The 18578-nt window shown below is 38.8% G+C and overlaps 1 protein-coding gene across 3 annotated transcripts in view; it reads right to left on the bottom strand.

The window, feature by feature from the left end:
• Window positions 1–18578, bottom strand: part of LOC129768435 (uncharacterized) — a 622376-nt gene that overhangs the window by 286810 nt on the left and 316988 nt on the right. The gene's annotated exons all lie outside the window — the stretch shown is intronic.

Below are 18578 nucleotides of genomic sequence, written 5' to 3'. Positions count from 1 at the left end.
AAAAATGACAGGTTAAATATTTTAGAGTTCGATTTTAATTATTTAGATCGTACCTAGATGAGCGACACTGAGTCTCATGTTCGTCACTGATCAGAAATGACCATATATACTACTAAAAAAAGTTTTATTGTTTTTCATATACACTGCGTTTCACAACTATAGAACCACTCATTTTTTCTGAGTTTCCAGAGATATGTAGGAAGTCGGTTGATTTGAAGTATATAGTGTAGGATATAACAACTATCTTCACTTAACATTCAAAAAACAAAAAATCCTGTGGTTCATTACTATAGAACCAGATGGAAAAACTTACACTCCTTTACAAATTTGAGTTACAATAGGTTTCTAATTCATAGGTCATCTTTAGTTCTCAATTAATTCAAATGGTGGTTTTGACCAAGCTGCGCCATGTTATAGTGTGTATTTCGTTCTAAGTAGAGGATACTGCTCGTTTAAGCACTTCGAATCGCTCATACTGCTTGTAAGCTGCATCTACTATTCTTACGATCACTCCTCATAAGTTCTTGATAGGGTTTTGATCTGGTAAACAAGCTGACCAGTCCAGAATCTTAAGCCCCTATTAATAAACCATGCCTTGACTTTCCGGATGTTATGAATTGATGCCAAATTACCCAATTATCAAGGTGTTTTGACGCAAAAACTGAAGCGAACGATTCTGAAGTACTTCATTGCACTTCTGACTGTGTATGACGTGTTAATGAAAAGCTATCTGAACTAGGCCGTTTTGAAAATATTTTCCTCAAACCATTAAATTGCCGCCTGCAAAGTTACGAGTTGAAAAATTACATGACACGTTCCGTAAGTCCTTCCTGTATGAAGAAACTCTATTCAAGTTAGATTTCTTTTTATCAGAGAGATTCTTCTGAAATAGTGAAACCCATGGCATTAGCTTCCACATTAGTTTTTGAACCCGCAGCTTTAGAGATGAGATTTTTATAGTTTGAGCAGAATTTTTTCCAAAAGGCCTGTTTTAGGTAGCTTACCATCAACAAGAATGAACAGTCAGAAGTGCAAAGACGTACTTCAGAATCATTTATTGTTGTTTTTACATCAAAAACAATGTGATAATTGAGTAATATGGCATCACTTCATAAAATCCGGAAAGTCATGGCATGGTTTGATGAATAATGGCTTCAGATTCTGGACTGGTAAGCTTGTTTAGCAGATCAAATCCCTGCCAGGAAGTTATGAGGAGTGATCGGACGAATAGTAGATGCTGAAAAGCTTGAAGAACTTAACCGAGCAGTATCCTCTACGTAGAACGAGATACACACTATAACATGGCACAGCTAGGTCAAAACCACCCCGAATGGGTTATTTGAACTTATTGAGAACTGAAGATGGCATACGAATTAGAGACTTATTGTATTTCATGTGAAATTGACATTCATTTTGTAAAGGAGTGAGAGTTTATCCATCTGGTTCTATAGTTATGAAACACAGGATTTTTTGTTTTTTTTAATGTTGCACAACAATAAAGTTCAATGGCCAATGGCCATAAAGGTAGTTGTTATATCCTACACTATATATCCGGTTCGGCTGAAATTTTGACAGTAGCCGTTTACAAGAATGTACTACACGATAAATAATCTCTCTTACGATACTGAGACCATCGGCCGATGAGGCTAAGTACCTATCGGACCGCCCTCGTATAGTTACGCTACTCGCCTTCGGAAATACTGTAACCCGAGCGAGCCATTTCACGTCATTCGCCGAGCAGAATAAGGGGCAATATCATCAATCAAAACAAAATATTTACAATACTAATATGCTCACTTTGACTGTATGAAATGTGTTTCACAGCCATTCATGAACAAAGCTGTTATGGGGAGTAACACCGTTACTTAACTCGTGATAGATAATTGCCGGCAGATATGCAATACATACGACACTACGAGTATGAACATCACGTCGATTACCTGAAACGAAAAGAAAATGAAAATTATCAGTGAATTGAAAATTATTTGACTTGATTATTTCGTGAATGATGAAGCTATTATTCAATCCAGATGTGACTTGCCTTATCGGAAAATGCTTCAATATAACTTGCAAACGACAACTTCTATAGAAAATTGTTCAGGTTTCAAGAAATAAAAGTGGTTTGGGAATAAAAACTAAATTTCTAGGTATTTTTCCAGTTTGGTTGTTCATTAGTTCTATCAATATTTTTATGTACTCAAATTAAAACACTTAATTCTTTATGCGGCCATTCCATGCCAAACCGATATATTGATTCTCAGATTTTCCTGTGAAAAGTGGTAGATTTGTTCTTCATCGCAAAATATTAGACCCGTTTTTTTATTTTTTCGTTATGGTGATCATTTCAATTTTGGGGTGATCCGAAAAATATTTTTTTAATTTTTTCCAAAAAATTACTTTTTTTAAAAACTTTTGAACCACTTTACCGATTTAGCTGATCGATATATAAGTTTAAAGCCAATTAAACCTTTTTTTTTTTTGGAAAATACTACAGTCGCAAAGAATTTGAATTTTGTTTTCGTAATTATTGATTGTTTTATGAAATTTAGCTAGTTTCGGGACCAAGGGCGCTATATTTTTTATATATTTTCTTGAAAACTGAGGATTATTTACATAAAATATTCAAAAATCAGAGATGTTTTCTTTTTAGCTGCGTATATTGCGCCCTTGGTCCCGATGCCATGAAAACTATATAATAATTACGAAAACAAAATTATAATTTTTTGCAAGTGTAGTAATTTGCCTTAATTTGATATTCCAATTATCTGAATCGGTAAAGTGGTTCAAAAGTTATAAGTTTTTGAAAAAAGTAATTTTTGGAAAAAATGAGAAAAAAAAGAATTTTCGAGCCACCCAAAAATGGATTATTCAGCATCAAAGACGAAAGGGTAATTTTTCATTCGAACAGAAATACAGGGTTTTCCATTTCGGGCTTCCGAAAGTATACAGCCCTGCGCTGACAACCGTTTGACATAGCTGTCAACCAAAGCGTCATATCGTTAGTTGAATGTCTGCCATTTTACAATATGGATCGATTTAGCATCGCACAACGTGTTAATTTTGTTAAATTATACTATAAAAATTATGAAAAACCGGCAAATGTTTTTCGAGCATTACGCACGGATTTTGGTCGTCATGGACGGCCTACAGAGCACACAATCGCTAATGTAGTGCGTAAATTCGAACAAACTGGATCCGTAGTGGATATTGTGAAACCTGTGCATCATCGTAATGTGCGTTCGGCCGAAAATATTGCTGCTGTTGCTGCCAGTGTGGAGGATGACCCGAATGTTTCGATTCCACGGCTTGCTCAGCAATTGGGCTTGTCAAACACATCATTGTGGTGAATTTTGCATTTGGACTTGCACCTACATCCATATAAAGTCCAACTGGTACAAAAATTAGAGCGTGGTGACCATGGAATGCGTCGGGCATACGTCGATTGGGTGAACGAACAACAGCAGCAAAATGCTGAATTTTCGCATCAAATTTTCTTCAGCGATGAGGCACATTTCGAGCTCGGTGGCTATGTGAACACCCAAAAATTTCCGCATAATTTCGCGTTTTGGTGATGCCAATTGGCCGTCCAGATCATGCGATTTGAACCCGCTAGACTTTTTTTGTGGGGTTATGCGAAAGACCGTGTCTATGCCAACTCTCCGCAAACTCTTGAACATTTGAAAGACAACATTCGTGAAGTTATGACCGAGATACCGCCCCATATGTGCCGAAAAGTCATCGCAAATTACCTGTTCAGGATCAAGGTGTGCGAGGAAGCCCTAGGTGGACATTTGAATGATGTTGTATTTCACACATAATGGCATAAACCAAACTTTAATTTGAAATAAAAGTTTCATCGAAATTCGAATTCTAAGTGTGTTTTATTTCAATTTACTTTCGGAATTTAAAATTGGAAAACCCTGTATATCTGTATGGAAAGGTCCTATGTGAACGTTCTAGATCCCAAAGTTGGTTGATCGGGTTAATTGGATTTGCTATTAAATCGATTAGCAAAAATAATTGTTAGTCTATAAAAAGTTTGAAAGAACAGAACAAAATGATTTTTTATGTCTTCAATACATGTTTGTCCACCACATCTATACACACACACCCATATAAAAATGTGTATGTAAATATGCCAAAACTCGAAAACTAGCTTCAAAATGAGGTATATACAATCTTCATGCGTTAATTTTTCACAAAGTTACAGCATTTCAAAAATCGCCTAGAAATTTTGACTTCGCACTCTGTTTCTTTAATTTTTTTATCGAGTGTAGTATAATATATCGCAATAACGATTTTGCGTAGCATGCATTTGAGAACTCTTTATTTTTGGTTACATTTTCCGTAGAGTGACCCCCTATATAGAAATTAAAGACGTAGTCCTACGTCAAAAACATTATGCTTCGCATAATGAGGCTTGATTTTAGTTTGGGGTGGTATATTTTTTCAGGATCAAAGCCACAATAGCGACGTCTTCAAAAGCAGCATGAGGGAAGGTCTATCAACTTTAGTAAGCAGAACATTGTTAACCGTTATCCAACACTGTCAAATGGCTACCGAGAGAACTATCAAACTGAACTATTGAATGACGAATTTCATGCCAACTCGACTGGCCGTTGGCAGCACCATCTCTGATAGCAGTGAATCGTTGTGGGTGTAAAAACATTGGTCATTCAAGGGGGGACCCGGTCTTGAAAATCTAAAATATCGAATTTTTGTGTTTTGCGTTTTTGGGAAGCTTATTCCCTTGTAAATGTTGTCCTAAAAGGATTTTTTGATATTTGAGTTCATTGGAAAATTACAGCCAAAAGTATGAAGTCACCTCAAGGGGCATTTTATCGCTGTTCGAAAGTTGCAGAAACGAGCAATGTCATTACACCCACAATGTTTGCCTGCTATCTGAGATGGTGTTGCCAACTCGTAAGACGTAAGACAATTTTTTCCGTCAATATACCATCTAAAAAAATTTTCACAAAAAATCGTGATTTGGAAGCAATGCTTACATTTTTGAGTAACTGGAAACGAATACTCGCGTTGAAGCCTACTTGTAGAGGTTTTTGAAGCGGCCTAGATATTAATGGATTTTCAGATTTCATAATGATTATAAATGAAAGTTAAATTTTGGTATCAAATTAATATTCTATGTAAATGAAAAACACTTTTGGTGGTGATGATAAAATCTCATACGAAAATTGTGTCTGAAGATAATTTTATATTATAATGGTAAGTTTTAGTAGGAACAAATCGAAAAATATATGGAAAATAGGTTATGTTATGGTCGTGGAACGTGTTTAAAGTAACGAAATAACAATTTAAAACTGCCCTCGGTCCGAAAAAATTGATAGAGAGTAGTTTGCCTGGTAAAAACATCGTCTGCGCAATTATTGGTCTTTACATGTCGGCAAGCAGCCACACCGCGAGGTGAAGTAAAACCAAGTGATCAACAGAAGCGATTAAAAGTTTCATAACCAGGTTCTAAAGAAGTACGAAAAATTACGCTCATACTCGAAGAGACGTACGTGATAATTATGGGATTTAAGGTCAGATCCAAGCAAAATATCTGAACTTTAATTATGCCCTTCAGTAAACTTAAGTTTGATTTTACTGATTAAAAACCTCGGAAACAAACGAAGAACTGAGCTTTTTTTTACAAATAAAATGCTAAAATGTATGAGTCACACTGCCCGAAAAAATGCATTCCCCGCACATTGGAGCGCATGAAGCGCCTTTGCAGCTTTTTTTTTTTATCCAAAATATATATTTTTATTAAGGCTCTTATGGCGTCTGCCTGGCAGGGGCGGGAGTTCAATATTTCGACATTGTTTGCCTTACTATGTTAGTAATATCTAACCGACTACTCGTGATTGGCTCGAGTTAGTATTACAAGTGTTTTCGTAATTGTAATGTTGCTGTCTCCAATGCTCTGTACGTGTGCCCGACACGGGATACTTCCTATTGGGATGCAGCTGACCATTAATCAGTAACGCCCCCCTAGTATGTATCCCATACCTAGCATGGTGCGTCTTCTTGACTCGAGGAATCCAGGATAGAATGGTCACTAGCCGTCACAAACATCAGCTCGTGTAGAGTTGTTATGAGCGGTACAACCTTCGGCTCTTGTTCAATGATGAGTGGACTGCACAACCTTTGGCCCGTGTATCTGTAAAGAGTGTGTGTATGTATTGCCGCGACTGAGTAAAAGTTTATCGATTGGATAGGAGGGATATGATACAGGGATACAACGGAGGGAACATCAATAAACGTTGACATCGGCGTTTCTGAGGAACAGGTATAGATGAAGCAGAAGATCAGGATCACGGCTACCTAAGATATCCCGGACGGGGATATCCGATTGTCTGCCTTTTGCTCTCAGTGCTCTAGAGAGCTTAGAGCGAGAAGCATGGAACCGAATACACGACCAGACAATATGCTCGATGTCGTGGTAGCCATCGTCACAATCACATAGATTGTTTACTGCGAGCCCAATGCGATAGAGATGCGCGTTTAGGTTGTAGTGATTGAACATAAGCCGAAATATCACGCGAATGAAATCACGACCTACATTCAATTCCTTAAACCAAGCACTCGTCGAGACCTTAGGGATAATCGTCTGTAACCAGCAACCGAACTCATCTTCACTCCACATGCGCTGCCAACTAACGAGTGTGTCCTGACGAGGAATGTGAAAAAATTCGTTATAAGCGTTATAAGGGTTCTCAGCACTTCCCGGAGCAGCATCCACCCCGTCTGTTTCATTTTCGCGGTCGAAGCAACAGCCACAATCTGGTTTGCTTGCGCTTTCTGACCTGGTGGACAACATTTTAAATGCTTTAAATATAGATGACCCTCTTGCTAATGGTATAATGACATAAAACTTGACTGAGGAGTCAGTTGGAGTAGATTTTCGATGTTATCAATCACCAATGGATTCATGATCTTGCAACGGATGAGAAATCTGTAGGATAATTCTGTGAACTGAAGAACAAGCGGGAATACTCCTGCCAAGACTTCGAGACTCATCGTATGTGTCGAATGCAAACAACCCATGGCTATACGCAAGCAACGATATTGTATCCTCTCCAGCTTGAGAATATGAAAAACTGCCATATTCTAACACTGATAATATCGTTGTTTTGTACAACTGAATGAGGTCTCCTAGATGGGCGCCCCACCATGTTCCGGTTATTGTTTGGAGAAAATTGATTCTTTACTGGCATTTCTGTTTCAGATACGCAATGTATCTTCCCCAGGTACATTTAGAATCAAAATATACACCCAGGTATTTGAAAAACTTAGATTGCATGATCGTTTTGCCGGATAGGTGAAGCTGGAATTGGGCGGGTTCGTGCTTCCTAGAAAAAACGACCATTTCGGTTTTCTCCGTAGAGAATTCGATACCCAGCTTGAGATCCCACGTTAACAGGTTGTTCAGGGCATCTTGCAAGGATTTTTGCAGAACGGCGGGATTAGTATCCGTGATGGAAATAACTCCATCGTCTGCAAGTTGTCTCAACTTGCAATCTCTAGTTAGACAATCATTATATCATAAAAACTATAAACTATACAAGAGGAGTCTTGTGGTAGGCCCATAAAACTGTATCGAGAAATTTCAAGCTGCCATGATTAAAAAACATATGCTTTTCTGACAGTAAACAGTATTGGAAATTATTCAGAATTGGCGAAAGTCCACGATTATGAAGTTTCTCTGAGAGAATTTCCATGGAAACTAAATCAAATGCCCCTTTGATATGGGGGAAAACGGAAGCCATTTGTTCTTTGCGAGCAAATGCGATTTGGATTTCAGAAGATAGCAGCGCGAGACAATCGTTCGTCTGCGTACAATATGTTCGTCTGTTCTCGGCGGAAGTCAAACTGCGTATTTGACAGCAAATTGTTCGTTTCAACCCACTTGTCCGAACGAAGTAGAATCATTTTCTCTAACAATTTACGAATGCAGGATAACATTGCAATCGGCCTATACGAGTTGTGATCGCAAGCCGACTTGTTGGGTTTTCGTATGGCTATCACTCTCACTTGTCTCTAGTCATGCGGGAATATATTCAGCTCCAGAATCTTGTTGAACAAGTTCAGCAAACGCTGTTTTGCCAAGTCGGGAAGATTCTTCAACAAGTTGAATTTAATCTTGTCCGACCCCGAAGCTGAATTGTTACATGAGAGGAGGGCAATTGAGAATTCTACCATCGAAAAATTCTCATAATCGCCTCGGAGCGAAATGTCGCGTACGACGCTTTGTGCAGGAACAGAATCGGGACAAACTTTTCTTGCAAAGTTAAAAATCCAACGGTCAGAGTATTCCTCACTTTCATTTGTATGGTTCCAGCCACGCATTCTCCTAGCCGTATTCCAAAGAGTGCTCATAGCTGTCTCCCTTGATAAACCATTGACGAACTTCCGCCAATATCCACGCTTTTTGCTTTAATCAGACCTTTTAGTTTGGCTTCTAGAGCTTGGTACTTTCGAAACCATTCCACTAATCCAGTTTTTTTTTTCAGTTCCGGGGGAATCCCGATCCACCATCAAAAACAGCACCTCGGATTAAGTGCTATCCTGAAGATTCCGATGGACCTTACCATGTTTATTGTCGCCCCCGTCAGAAAGCTCTGCGTATTTTGACAATAGCCAGAGAACTCAAATAGGATTTCAGCACGGTCGATTCGATAAAACTTATTAGACAGAACAAGCTTCGCGTGGTTGTCAAAGACCGCAAGCAAGCCACTGATATTACGCAATGCAAACTTTTTACGGAGGAATATTTTGTTTATATTCCTTCAAAAGACGTTGAAATTGATGGTGTCATCACCGACCCTAGTCTAACGTGTGATGAAATATTAAACGAAGGAAAAGGTCGATTCAAGAATGCCAATATTGATCATCTGAACATACTTGCTTGCAAGAAATTGCATTCGGTATCTCATTCCGAAAAAGGGAAAGAGTACTTCGAATCAGGATCGTTTCGAGTAACCTTTCCCGGAAAATCTCCTCCACAATTTGTGGAAATTGAAAAGGTTTTGCTTCCGGTGCGCCTTTACGTACCTAAAGTGATGAGTTGTATGAAACGCAAGCAATTGGGGCATTCAGACTCCCACTGCAGCAACAAGATACGTTGTGCAAAATGTGGGGGGATGCATGAGGATAAATCATGCTCTGAAGACGCCGATAACTGCATTTTTTGCAAAGGGGAAGTTCACGATCTTTCTGCGTGTCCAGCGTTTGAATCGCGGGAGGCAAAAGTTAAGAACTCTCTCAAATAACGATCCAAGACGACCTATGCTGAAATGCTCAAAAGGGCTGTGGCAAAAGAGACCCCTAATCCTGGAGCACAAGAGAACCCTTTTGCAATTCTGCCAACCGATGATTGTGAAAATTTTGCTTCCATTGAAGAAGCATTCATGTCAATACCGGGAGGCTCAAGAAAAAGAAAAATTTCTGCTCCACTTACTCCTCCGACTCCTCGTAAGAAGCAAGAAAAAGTTAAACCAATTGAGAAATCCTCTGGAAGTGATAAAACTCCAAAACAAACACCTCCAAAGCAAACACCTCCTGGTTTTACTTCCGCGAGAACACAAAAAGACGTGAACACTCCGTCCGGGTCTTCCAAAGCTGGGTTATTTTCCCTTCCAAGTATTGCGAGTCACATTCTAGATGCTTTAAACATTCCCGAGCCCCTCAAAAGTATTATCGTTAGTTTGGTTCCTGCATTGTTTGCATTCTTGACAGAAAAATGGCCCCTCCTTGCAACCATTTTCTCACTCGATGCCTAATTGTTCTATAAGCGATATAGATACAATTAAAGTTATTCAATGGAACTGCAGAAGTATTAAACCCAAAATCGAATCGTTAAAATTTTCATGATTTTTTTTAAATTTTTTTTTTAATTTTCATGATTTTAACATTATCCGGTTAGACCGAAGAGACTCACACGGTGGCGTTCTTTTGGGGATCAGAAAATGCCATTCCTTCTATAAAATCCCATTACCATCGCTTCTAGGAATCGAGGTAGTTGCTTGTCAAACCACAATAAGGGGAAAAGACCTATGCATTGCTTCTGTATATATTCCTCCCAGAGTTGGAATTTCACGAAACCAACTCGATGGAATTATCGAGATTTTACCTGAACCCAAGTTAATCTTGGGTGATTTCAATTCACATGGTGTGGCCTGGGGGGCACTATATGATGATAACCGTTCCTCAATCATCTACGATCTATGCGATAATTTCAATTTATCAATTTTGAACACTGGCGAAGCTACAAGAGTACCCAAACTTCCTGCAAGAGAAAGTACACTAGACTTGTCACTCTGTTCGTCTACTTTATCGTTAGATTGTATGTGGGAAGTAATCCAAGATCCTCACGGTAGCGATCACTTACCAATCCTTGTTTCTATTGCCAATGAGATGTGTCCCCAGAAATTGGTCGAAGTTGTATACGATCTTACCCATAATATTGACTGGGAGAAATTTGCTAGTATTATATCAGAGAACATCAATTCGACTCCTGAACTTCCACCTCTCGAAGAATATGATTTCATTGCTAGTTTGATTTACCACACTGCCATTCAAGCTCAAACGAAACGTTTCCCTGGTGCAAAACTTCACCGACGCCCTGGTGCTCCTTGGTGGGACAAAGACTGCTCGGATGCTTATTTCAATAAATCCTCTGCTTTCAAAATTTTTCGCAAAAATGGCTCAATGGAAAATTTTGATAAGTATGAACTTTTGGAGACCAAATTCAAAAATCTTATTGGAGCGAAAAAAACGCAGTTACTGGCGACGATATGTCAATGGTTTGTCAAGGGAAACATCTATGAGTACCTTGTGGAACACAGCCAGGTGTTTGCGAAACAAAAACCATACAAACGAAAACAAAGAGTATTCCGACCGATGGATTCTTAATTTTGCCAAAAAAGTATGTCCAGATTTTGTCCCTGCAGAAGACGTATCTCGTAATACATCGTCTTCCAATAGTAATAGCGAGACGTTGTTTTCTATGACTGAATTCTCACTTGCACTTCTTTCGTGCAATAATTCAGCTCCTGGTTCCGATGGAATCAAATTTAATCTTTTGAAGAACCTTCCAAATGTCGCTAAGAAACGTTAATTAAGGTTATTTAATAAGTTTATTAAGCAAAATATTGTCCCCATCGAGTGGAGACAAGTGAGAGTAATAGCCATTCAAAAACCGAATAAGCTAGCTTCCCACCATAACTCATACAGACCAATAGCCATGCTATCTTGCATCCGTAAGTTATTGGAAAAAATGATACTCCGACGTGTAGAAGAATGGGTTGAAGAGAATAACTTTTTATCAGATACGCAGTTCGGTTTCCGCAAGGGCAAAGGGACAAATGATTGTCTCGCGTTACTTGCTTCCGAAATTCAGACGACCTTTGGTAATAAAAAACAGATGGCTTCTGTTTTCTTAGACATTAAAGGGGCGTTTGACTCAGTATCTATAAGAATTTTATCCGATAAACTTCACAACCATGGATTTTCACCTATTTTGAACAACTTTTTGTTTAATCTGTTATCCGAAGAGCACATGCACTTTTCTCATGGAAATTGTGCCGTTTCTAGGACTAGCTACGTAGGTCTTCCTCAAGGTTCTTGCTTAAGTCCTCTTCTGTATAATTTCTATATTAATGATATAGATGATCATCTTGCAGATGGATGTACTTTGAGGCAACTGGCAGATGATAGTGTTGTATCCATATCAGGTACTAGAACTATTGATTTGCAAAGACCGCTGCAAATTTCCTTAAATAATTTATCTACATGGGCTGTGAAGCTAGGTATTGAATTCTCAACTGGGAAAACAGAAATGGTTGTATTTTCTAGGAAGCACCAACCTCCCGAACTTCTGCTTCAATTGTTCAACAAAACCATCGTTCAATCCACATGCTTCAAATATCTTGGAGTTTGGTTTGATGCAAAATGTACATGGGGAAAACATATTGCATATCTGAATAAAAAATGTCAACAGAGAACAAATTTTCTCCGGACAGTTACTGGAACATGATGGGGTGCTCATCCAGAAGACCTACTACGGCTGTACAAAACTACAATACTGTCAGTCATGGAATATGGTTCGTTTTGTTTCCGTTCTGCTGCTAAAACCCACATCATTAAACTGGAGAGGATACAGTATCGTTGCTTGCGTTTAGCCTTAGGGTGCATGCAATCAACACACAACATGAGCCTTGAAGTCTTGGCAGGTGTTTTGCCATTGCAGGTTTGGTTTTGGGAACTGTCCTATCGCTTCTTAATCCGAAGCGAAATCATGAACCCATTAGTAATAGAGAATTGTAAGAAGCTTCTCGAATTAAACCAACGGTCGAGATCCATGGATTTGTACTCTCATTACATTTCTCAAGAAATAAAACCTTCAGCAGACATCTTCAATAATGTTAGCTTTCCGAATTTTTGCAGATCTTCCGTTGATTTCGATCTTTCTATGAAGGACGAAACTCGAGACATTTCAGATCATCTTCGATCATCGTTAATCCCTAATATTTTCGCTTCAAAATATAATCATATCAATTCTTCAAGAATGTTTTTCACTGATGGTTCAAGAATAAACGGATCCACTGGTTTTGGTATCTTTAATGAACATTACACTAGCTTTCATAAACTTGAAGACCCTTGTTCAGTGTATGTTGCCGAACTGGCTGCAATATATCATGCAAATAAGACCATTGAGTCCTTACCACATGATCACTATTTTATTTTCTCGGATAGTCTTAGCAGTATACAAGCCATTCAATCCTTGAAACAGACGAAAGCATCATATTTTCTTATCGAAATTAGGAATGCATTGAATTCTCTTGTTGATTAAAGTATTCGAATCACTTCCATTGGATTCCTTCCCATTGCTCTATTCCTGGTAATGAGAAAGCGGATACACTCGCAAAGATGGGTAGTATGCAGGGCACAGTTTTTGAAAGACAAATAGCGTATCGGGAATTCTTCTCCATTTCCCGACAGCAGTCACTCACCAGTTGGCAAAACCAATGGAACAGAGATGAGCTTGGGAGATGGCTATACTCTATAATCCCCGAAGTTTCAACGAGGGCCTGGTTTAAAGGGTTAGATCTTGACAGAAATTTTATTAGAACTATGTCCAGATTGATGTCCAATCATTCCGCGCTAAATGCGCATCTCTTCCGCATAGGTCTTGCTACTAACAATTTATGCAATTGTGGTCAAGGATATCATGACATCGAGAACGTTGTTTGGTCATGTAATGAATTTTGCAATGAAAGAATTAAACTGGTTGCCGATTTAGAGGCTCAAGGAGTACACTCACGCATGGCAGTTCGCAATATCTTAGCTACTCGCGACCCTAATTTTATGTTCCCCATATATGTCTTCCTAAGAAGCGCTAATGTTATTATTTAGGTCACATCTCCTACTCCCACTGTCCATTCTCCCTTCCTTTCCTATTACACAAGCAGAACTTAGTACCAGTTGAGATAAGATCATTACAGGAGCTATTAACATAACAAGGAGGCACTCACTACCAAAGGATACCGTTGCTACATCAACTGGCGATGTAGTTGTTACGACCCACTACAGGCACTGTTCCAGACAAAGATAATACCGACGAGGCAACGAAGGAATAAATTATATATTTTTTTTTATATTGCACTGTAGTTTTAGCTAATTAGACTTAAGTTAATAAATATGTAGTTATAATATATTCAAATAGTTTTAAAATGTATTGCTTGATGGTGGCTCTTTATCCACTTGAGCCTAATTAAATCAATAAAGGAAAAAAAAATCCAGTTTTCCTGAATTTTTTGAAAGCGGATTATTTTTCAAGGTAGACCTTTGAACACTCCTTGTCCCATCAAAGTGATGGAGGACGACGTCGGAAAGTGGTAGCAGGAACACGTTTCTTTTGAGCTTGAAGTGCGCTTTCGTAAATCAAACTCGATATAAAGTTATACTCTTCGAGTAGAGGAAGTTCATGCATTGAAACAAGTGCTTCAGATATTATTTCTGCAAATTTTCTCCAGTCAATATTTTTCGTGAGGTCATACGCAATATCGACTGACTCACGAGAACCTGATTAATTGGCGATCGATAAAATGATTGGCAGGTGATCACTACCGTGGGGATCTTGGATTACCTTCCACGTGCAATCCAGGGATAATGAAGAAGAGCAAAGTGATATGTCTAGCATACTTGCCCGTGCAGGAGGTTTGGCTATTCCAGTTGCTTCCCCAGCATTCAAAACTGTCAATTTGAAGTTGTCGCACAGATCATAAATCAAAGTGGCACGGTTGTCATGGTAGAGTGATCCTCATGCTGTGCCATGGGAGTTGAGGTCACCTAAGATTAGCCGCGGCTCCGGCAATGGCTCGATGATATCAAAAAACTGATGGCGGCCGACCGAGGTTTTTGGAGGAATATACATCGAGGTAATGCAGAGATCTTTGCCATTGATTTGTGTCTGGCAAGCGACAACTTCAATGCCTGTTATCGATGGGAGCGTGACTCTATAGAAGGAGTGACATTTTTTGATCCCCAATAGAACGCCACCAAACGAGTCATTTCGAGAGAAAATACATCACAGTTAGAACTATGTACTAAAAATTTAAATTGATCTAGTTTAGGGATGATACTTGATCCTGATGATCCTTGACCTCTTGCACTGAATCAGGCATCGAGGGAAATGAACGCTGCTAAAAAACCACATTTTTCTTTCAAAAACGTTCTCACAATCGGAAGCAAACATAATACTATGCTTTTAAGAGGATCATTTATATTTAAAGCATTTAAAATGTTGTCCACTAGGTCAGAAAGCAAGCAAACCAGATTGTGGCTGTTGCCTCGACCGCGAAAATGGAACAGACGGGGTGGGTGCTGCTCCGGGAATTGCTGAGGACCCCTGGTGCGTAGAAGAACCGCGTAAACCAGGAGCTGGCGAAGCTACAAGAGTACCCAAACTTCCTGCAAGAGAAAGTACACTAGACTTGTCACTCTGTTCGTCTACTTTATCGTTAGATTGTATGTGGGAAGTAATCCAAGATCCTCACGGTAGCGATCACTTACCAATCCTTGTTTCTATTGCCAATGAGATGTGTCCCCAGAAATTGGTCGAAGTTGTATACGATCTTACCCATAATATTGACTGGGAGAAATTTGCTAGTATTATATCAGAGAACATCAATTCGACTCCTGAACTTCCACCTCTCGAAGAATATGATTTCATTGCTAGTTTGATTTACCACACTGCCATTCAAGCTCAAACGAAACGTTTCCCTGGTGCAAAACTTCACCGACGCCCTGGTGCTCCTTGGTGGGACAAAGACTGCTCGGATGCTTATTTCAATAAATCCTCTGCTTTCAAAATTTTTCGCAAAAATGGCTCATTTTGATAAGTATGAACTTTTGGAGACCAAATTCAAAAATCTTATTGGAGCGAAAAAAACGCAGTTACTGGCGACGATATGTCAATGGTTTGTCAAGGGAAACATCTATGAGTACCTTGTGGAACACAGCCAGGTGTTTGCGAAACAAAAACCATACAAACGAAAACAAAGAGTATTCCGACCGATGGATTCTTAATTTTGCCAAAAAAGTATGTCCAGATTTTGTCCCTGCAGAAGACGTATCTCGTAATACATCGTCTTCCAATAGTAATAGCGAGACGTTGTTTTCTATGACTGAATTCTCACTTGCACTTCTTTCGTGCAATAATTCAGCTCCTGGTTCCGATGGAATCAAATTTAATCTTTTGAAGAACCTTCCAAATGTCGCTAAGAAACGTTAATTAAGGTTATTTAATAAGTTTATTAAGCAAAATATTGTCCCCATCGAGTGGAGACAAGTGAGAGTAATAGCCATTCAAAAACCGAATAAGCTAGCTTCCCACCATAACTCATACAGACCAATAGCCATGCTATCTTGCATCCGTAAGTTATTGGAAAAAATGATACTCCGACGTGTAGACGAATGGGTTGAAGAGAATAACTTTTTATCAGATACGCAGTTCGGTTTCCGCAAGGGCAAAGGGACAAATGATTGTCTCGCGTTACTTGCTTCCGAAATTCAGACTACCTTTGGTAATAAAAAACAGATGGCTTCTGTTTTCTTAGACATTAAAGGGGCGTTTGACTCAGTATCTATAAGAATTTTATCCGATAAACTTCACAACCATGGATTTTCACCTATTTTGAACAACTTTTTGTTTAATCTGTTATCCGAAAAGCACATGCACTTTTCTCATGGAAATTGTGCCGTTTCTAGGACTAGCTACATAGGTCTTCCTCAAGGTTCTTGCTTAAGTCTTCTTCTGTATAATTTCTATATTAATGATATAGATGATCTTGCAGATGGATGTACTTTGAGGCAACTGGCAGATGATAGTGTTGTATCCATATCAGGTACTAGAACTATTGATTTGCAAAGACCGCTGCAAATTTCCTTAAATAATTTATCTACATGGGCTGTGAAGCTAGGTATTGAATTCTCAACTGGGAAAACAGAAATGGTTGTATTTTCTAGGAAGCACCAACCTCCCGAACTTCTGCTTCAATTGTTCAACAAAACCATCGTTCAATCCACATGCTTCAAATATCTTGGAGTTTGGTTTGATGCTAAATGTACATGGGAAAAACATATTGCATATCTGAATAAAAAATGTCAACAGAGAACAAATTTTCTCCGGACAGTTACTGGAACATGGTGGGGTGCTCATCCAGAAGACCTACTACGGCTGTACAAAACTACAATACTGTCAGTCATGGAATATGGTTCGTTTTGTTTCCGTTCTGCTGCTAAAACCCACATCATTAAACTGGAGAGGATACAGTATCGTTGCTTGCGTTTAGCCTTAGGGTGCATGCAATCAACACACAACATGAGCCTTGAAGTCTTGGCAGGTGTTTTACCATTGCAGGTTTGGTTTTGGGAACTGTCCTATCGCTTCTTAATCCGAAGCGAAATCATGAACCCATTAGTAATAGAGAATTGTAAGAAGCTTCTCGAATTAAACCAACGGTCGAGATCCATGGATTTGTACTCTCATTACATTTCTCAAGAAATAAAACCTTCAGCAGACATCTTCAATAATGTTAGCTTTCCGAATTTTTGCAGATCTTCCGTTGATTTCGATCTTTCTATGAAGGACGAAACTCGAGACATTTCAGATCATCTTCGATCATCGTTAATCCCTAATATTTTCGCTTCAAAATATAATCATATCAATTCTTCAAGAATGTTTTTCACTGATGGTTCAAGAATAAACGGATCCACTGGTTTTGGTATCTTTAATGAACATTACACTAGCTTTCATAAACTTGAAGACCCTTGTTCAGTGTATGTTGCCGAACTGGCTGCAATATATCATGCAATTAAGACCATTGAGTCCTTACCACCTGATCACTATTTTATTTTCTCGGATAGTCTTAGCAGTATACAAGCCATTCAATCCTTGAAACAGACGAAAGCATCATATTTTCTTATCGAAATTAGGAATGCATTGAATTCTCTTGTTGATTAAAGTATTCGAATCACTTCCATTGGATTCCTTCCCATTGCTCTATTCCTGGTAATGAGAAAGCGGATACACTCGCAAAGATGGGTAGTATGCAGGGCACAGTTTTTGAAAGACAAATAGCGTATCGGGAATTCTTCTCCATTTCCCGACAGCAGTCACTCACCAGTTGGCAAAACCAATGGAACAGAGATGAGCTTGGGAGATGGCTATACTCTATAATCCCCGAAGTTTCAACGAGGGCCTGGTTTAAAGGGTTAGATCTTGACAGAAATTTTATTAGAACTATGTCCAGATTGATGTCCAATCATTCCGCGCTAAATGCGCATCTCTTCCGCATAGGTCTTGCTACTAACAATTTATGCAATTGTGGTCAAGGATATCATGACATCGAGCACGTTGTTTGGTCATGTAATGAATTTTGCAATGAAAGAATTAAACTGGTTGCCGATTTAGAGGCTCAAGGAGTACACTCACGCATGGCAGTTCGCAATATCTTAGCTACTCGCGACCCTAATTTTATGTTCCCCATATATGTCTTCCTAAGAAGCGCTAATGTTATTATTTAGGTCACATCTCCTACTCCCACTGTGCATTCTCCCTTCCTTTCCTATTACACAAGCATAACTTAGTACCCGTTGAGATAAGATCATTACAGGAGCTATTAACATAACAAGGAGGCACTCACTACCAAAGGATACCGTTGCTACATCAACTGGCGATGTAGTTGTTACGACCCACCACAGGCACTGTTCCAGACAAGGATAATACCGACGAGGCAACGAAGGAATAAATTATATATTTTTTTTATATTGCACTGTAGTTTTAGCTAATTAGACTTAAGTTAATAAATATGTAGTTATAATATATTCAAATAGTTTTAAAATGTATTGCTTGATGGTGGCTCTTTATCCACTTGAGCCTAATTAAATCAATAAAGGAAAAAAAAAATCCAGTTTTCCTGAATTTTTTGAAAGCGGATGATTTTTCAAGGTAGACCTTTGAACACTCCTTGACCCATCAAAGTGATGGAGGACGACGTCGGAAAGTGGTA

This window comes from Toxorhynchites rutilus, chromosome 2 (genome assembly GCF_029784135.1).
Source record: "Toxorhynchites rutilus septentrionalis strain SRP chromosome 2, ASM2978413v1, whole genome shotgun sequence".
Classification (NCBI taxonomy): Eukaryota; Metazoa; Arthropoda; class Insecta; order Diptera; family Culicidae; genus Toxorhynchites; species Toxorhynchites rutilus.
Note: the sequence above shows the minus strand (reverse complement) of the source record. Positions and strands in the feature narration are given on the sequence as shown.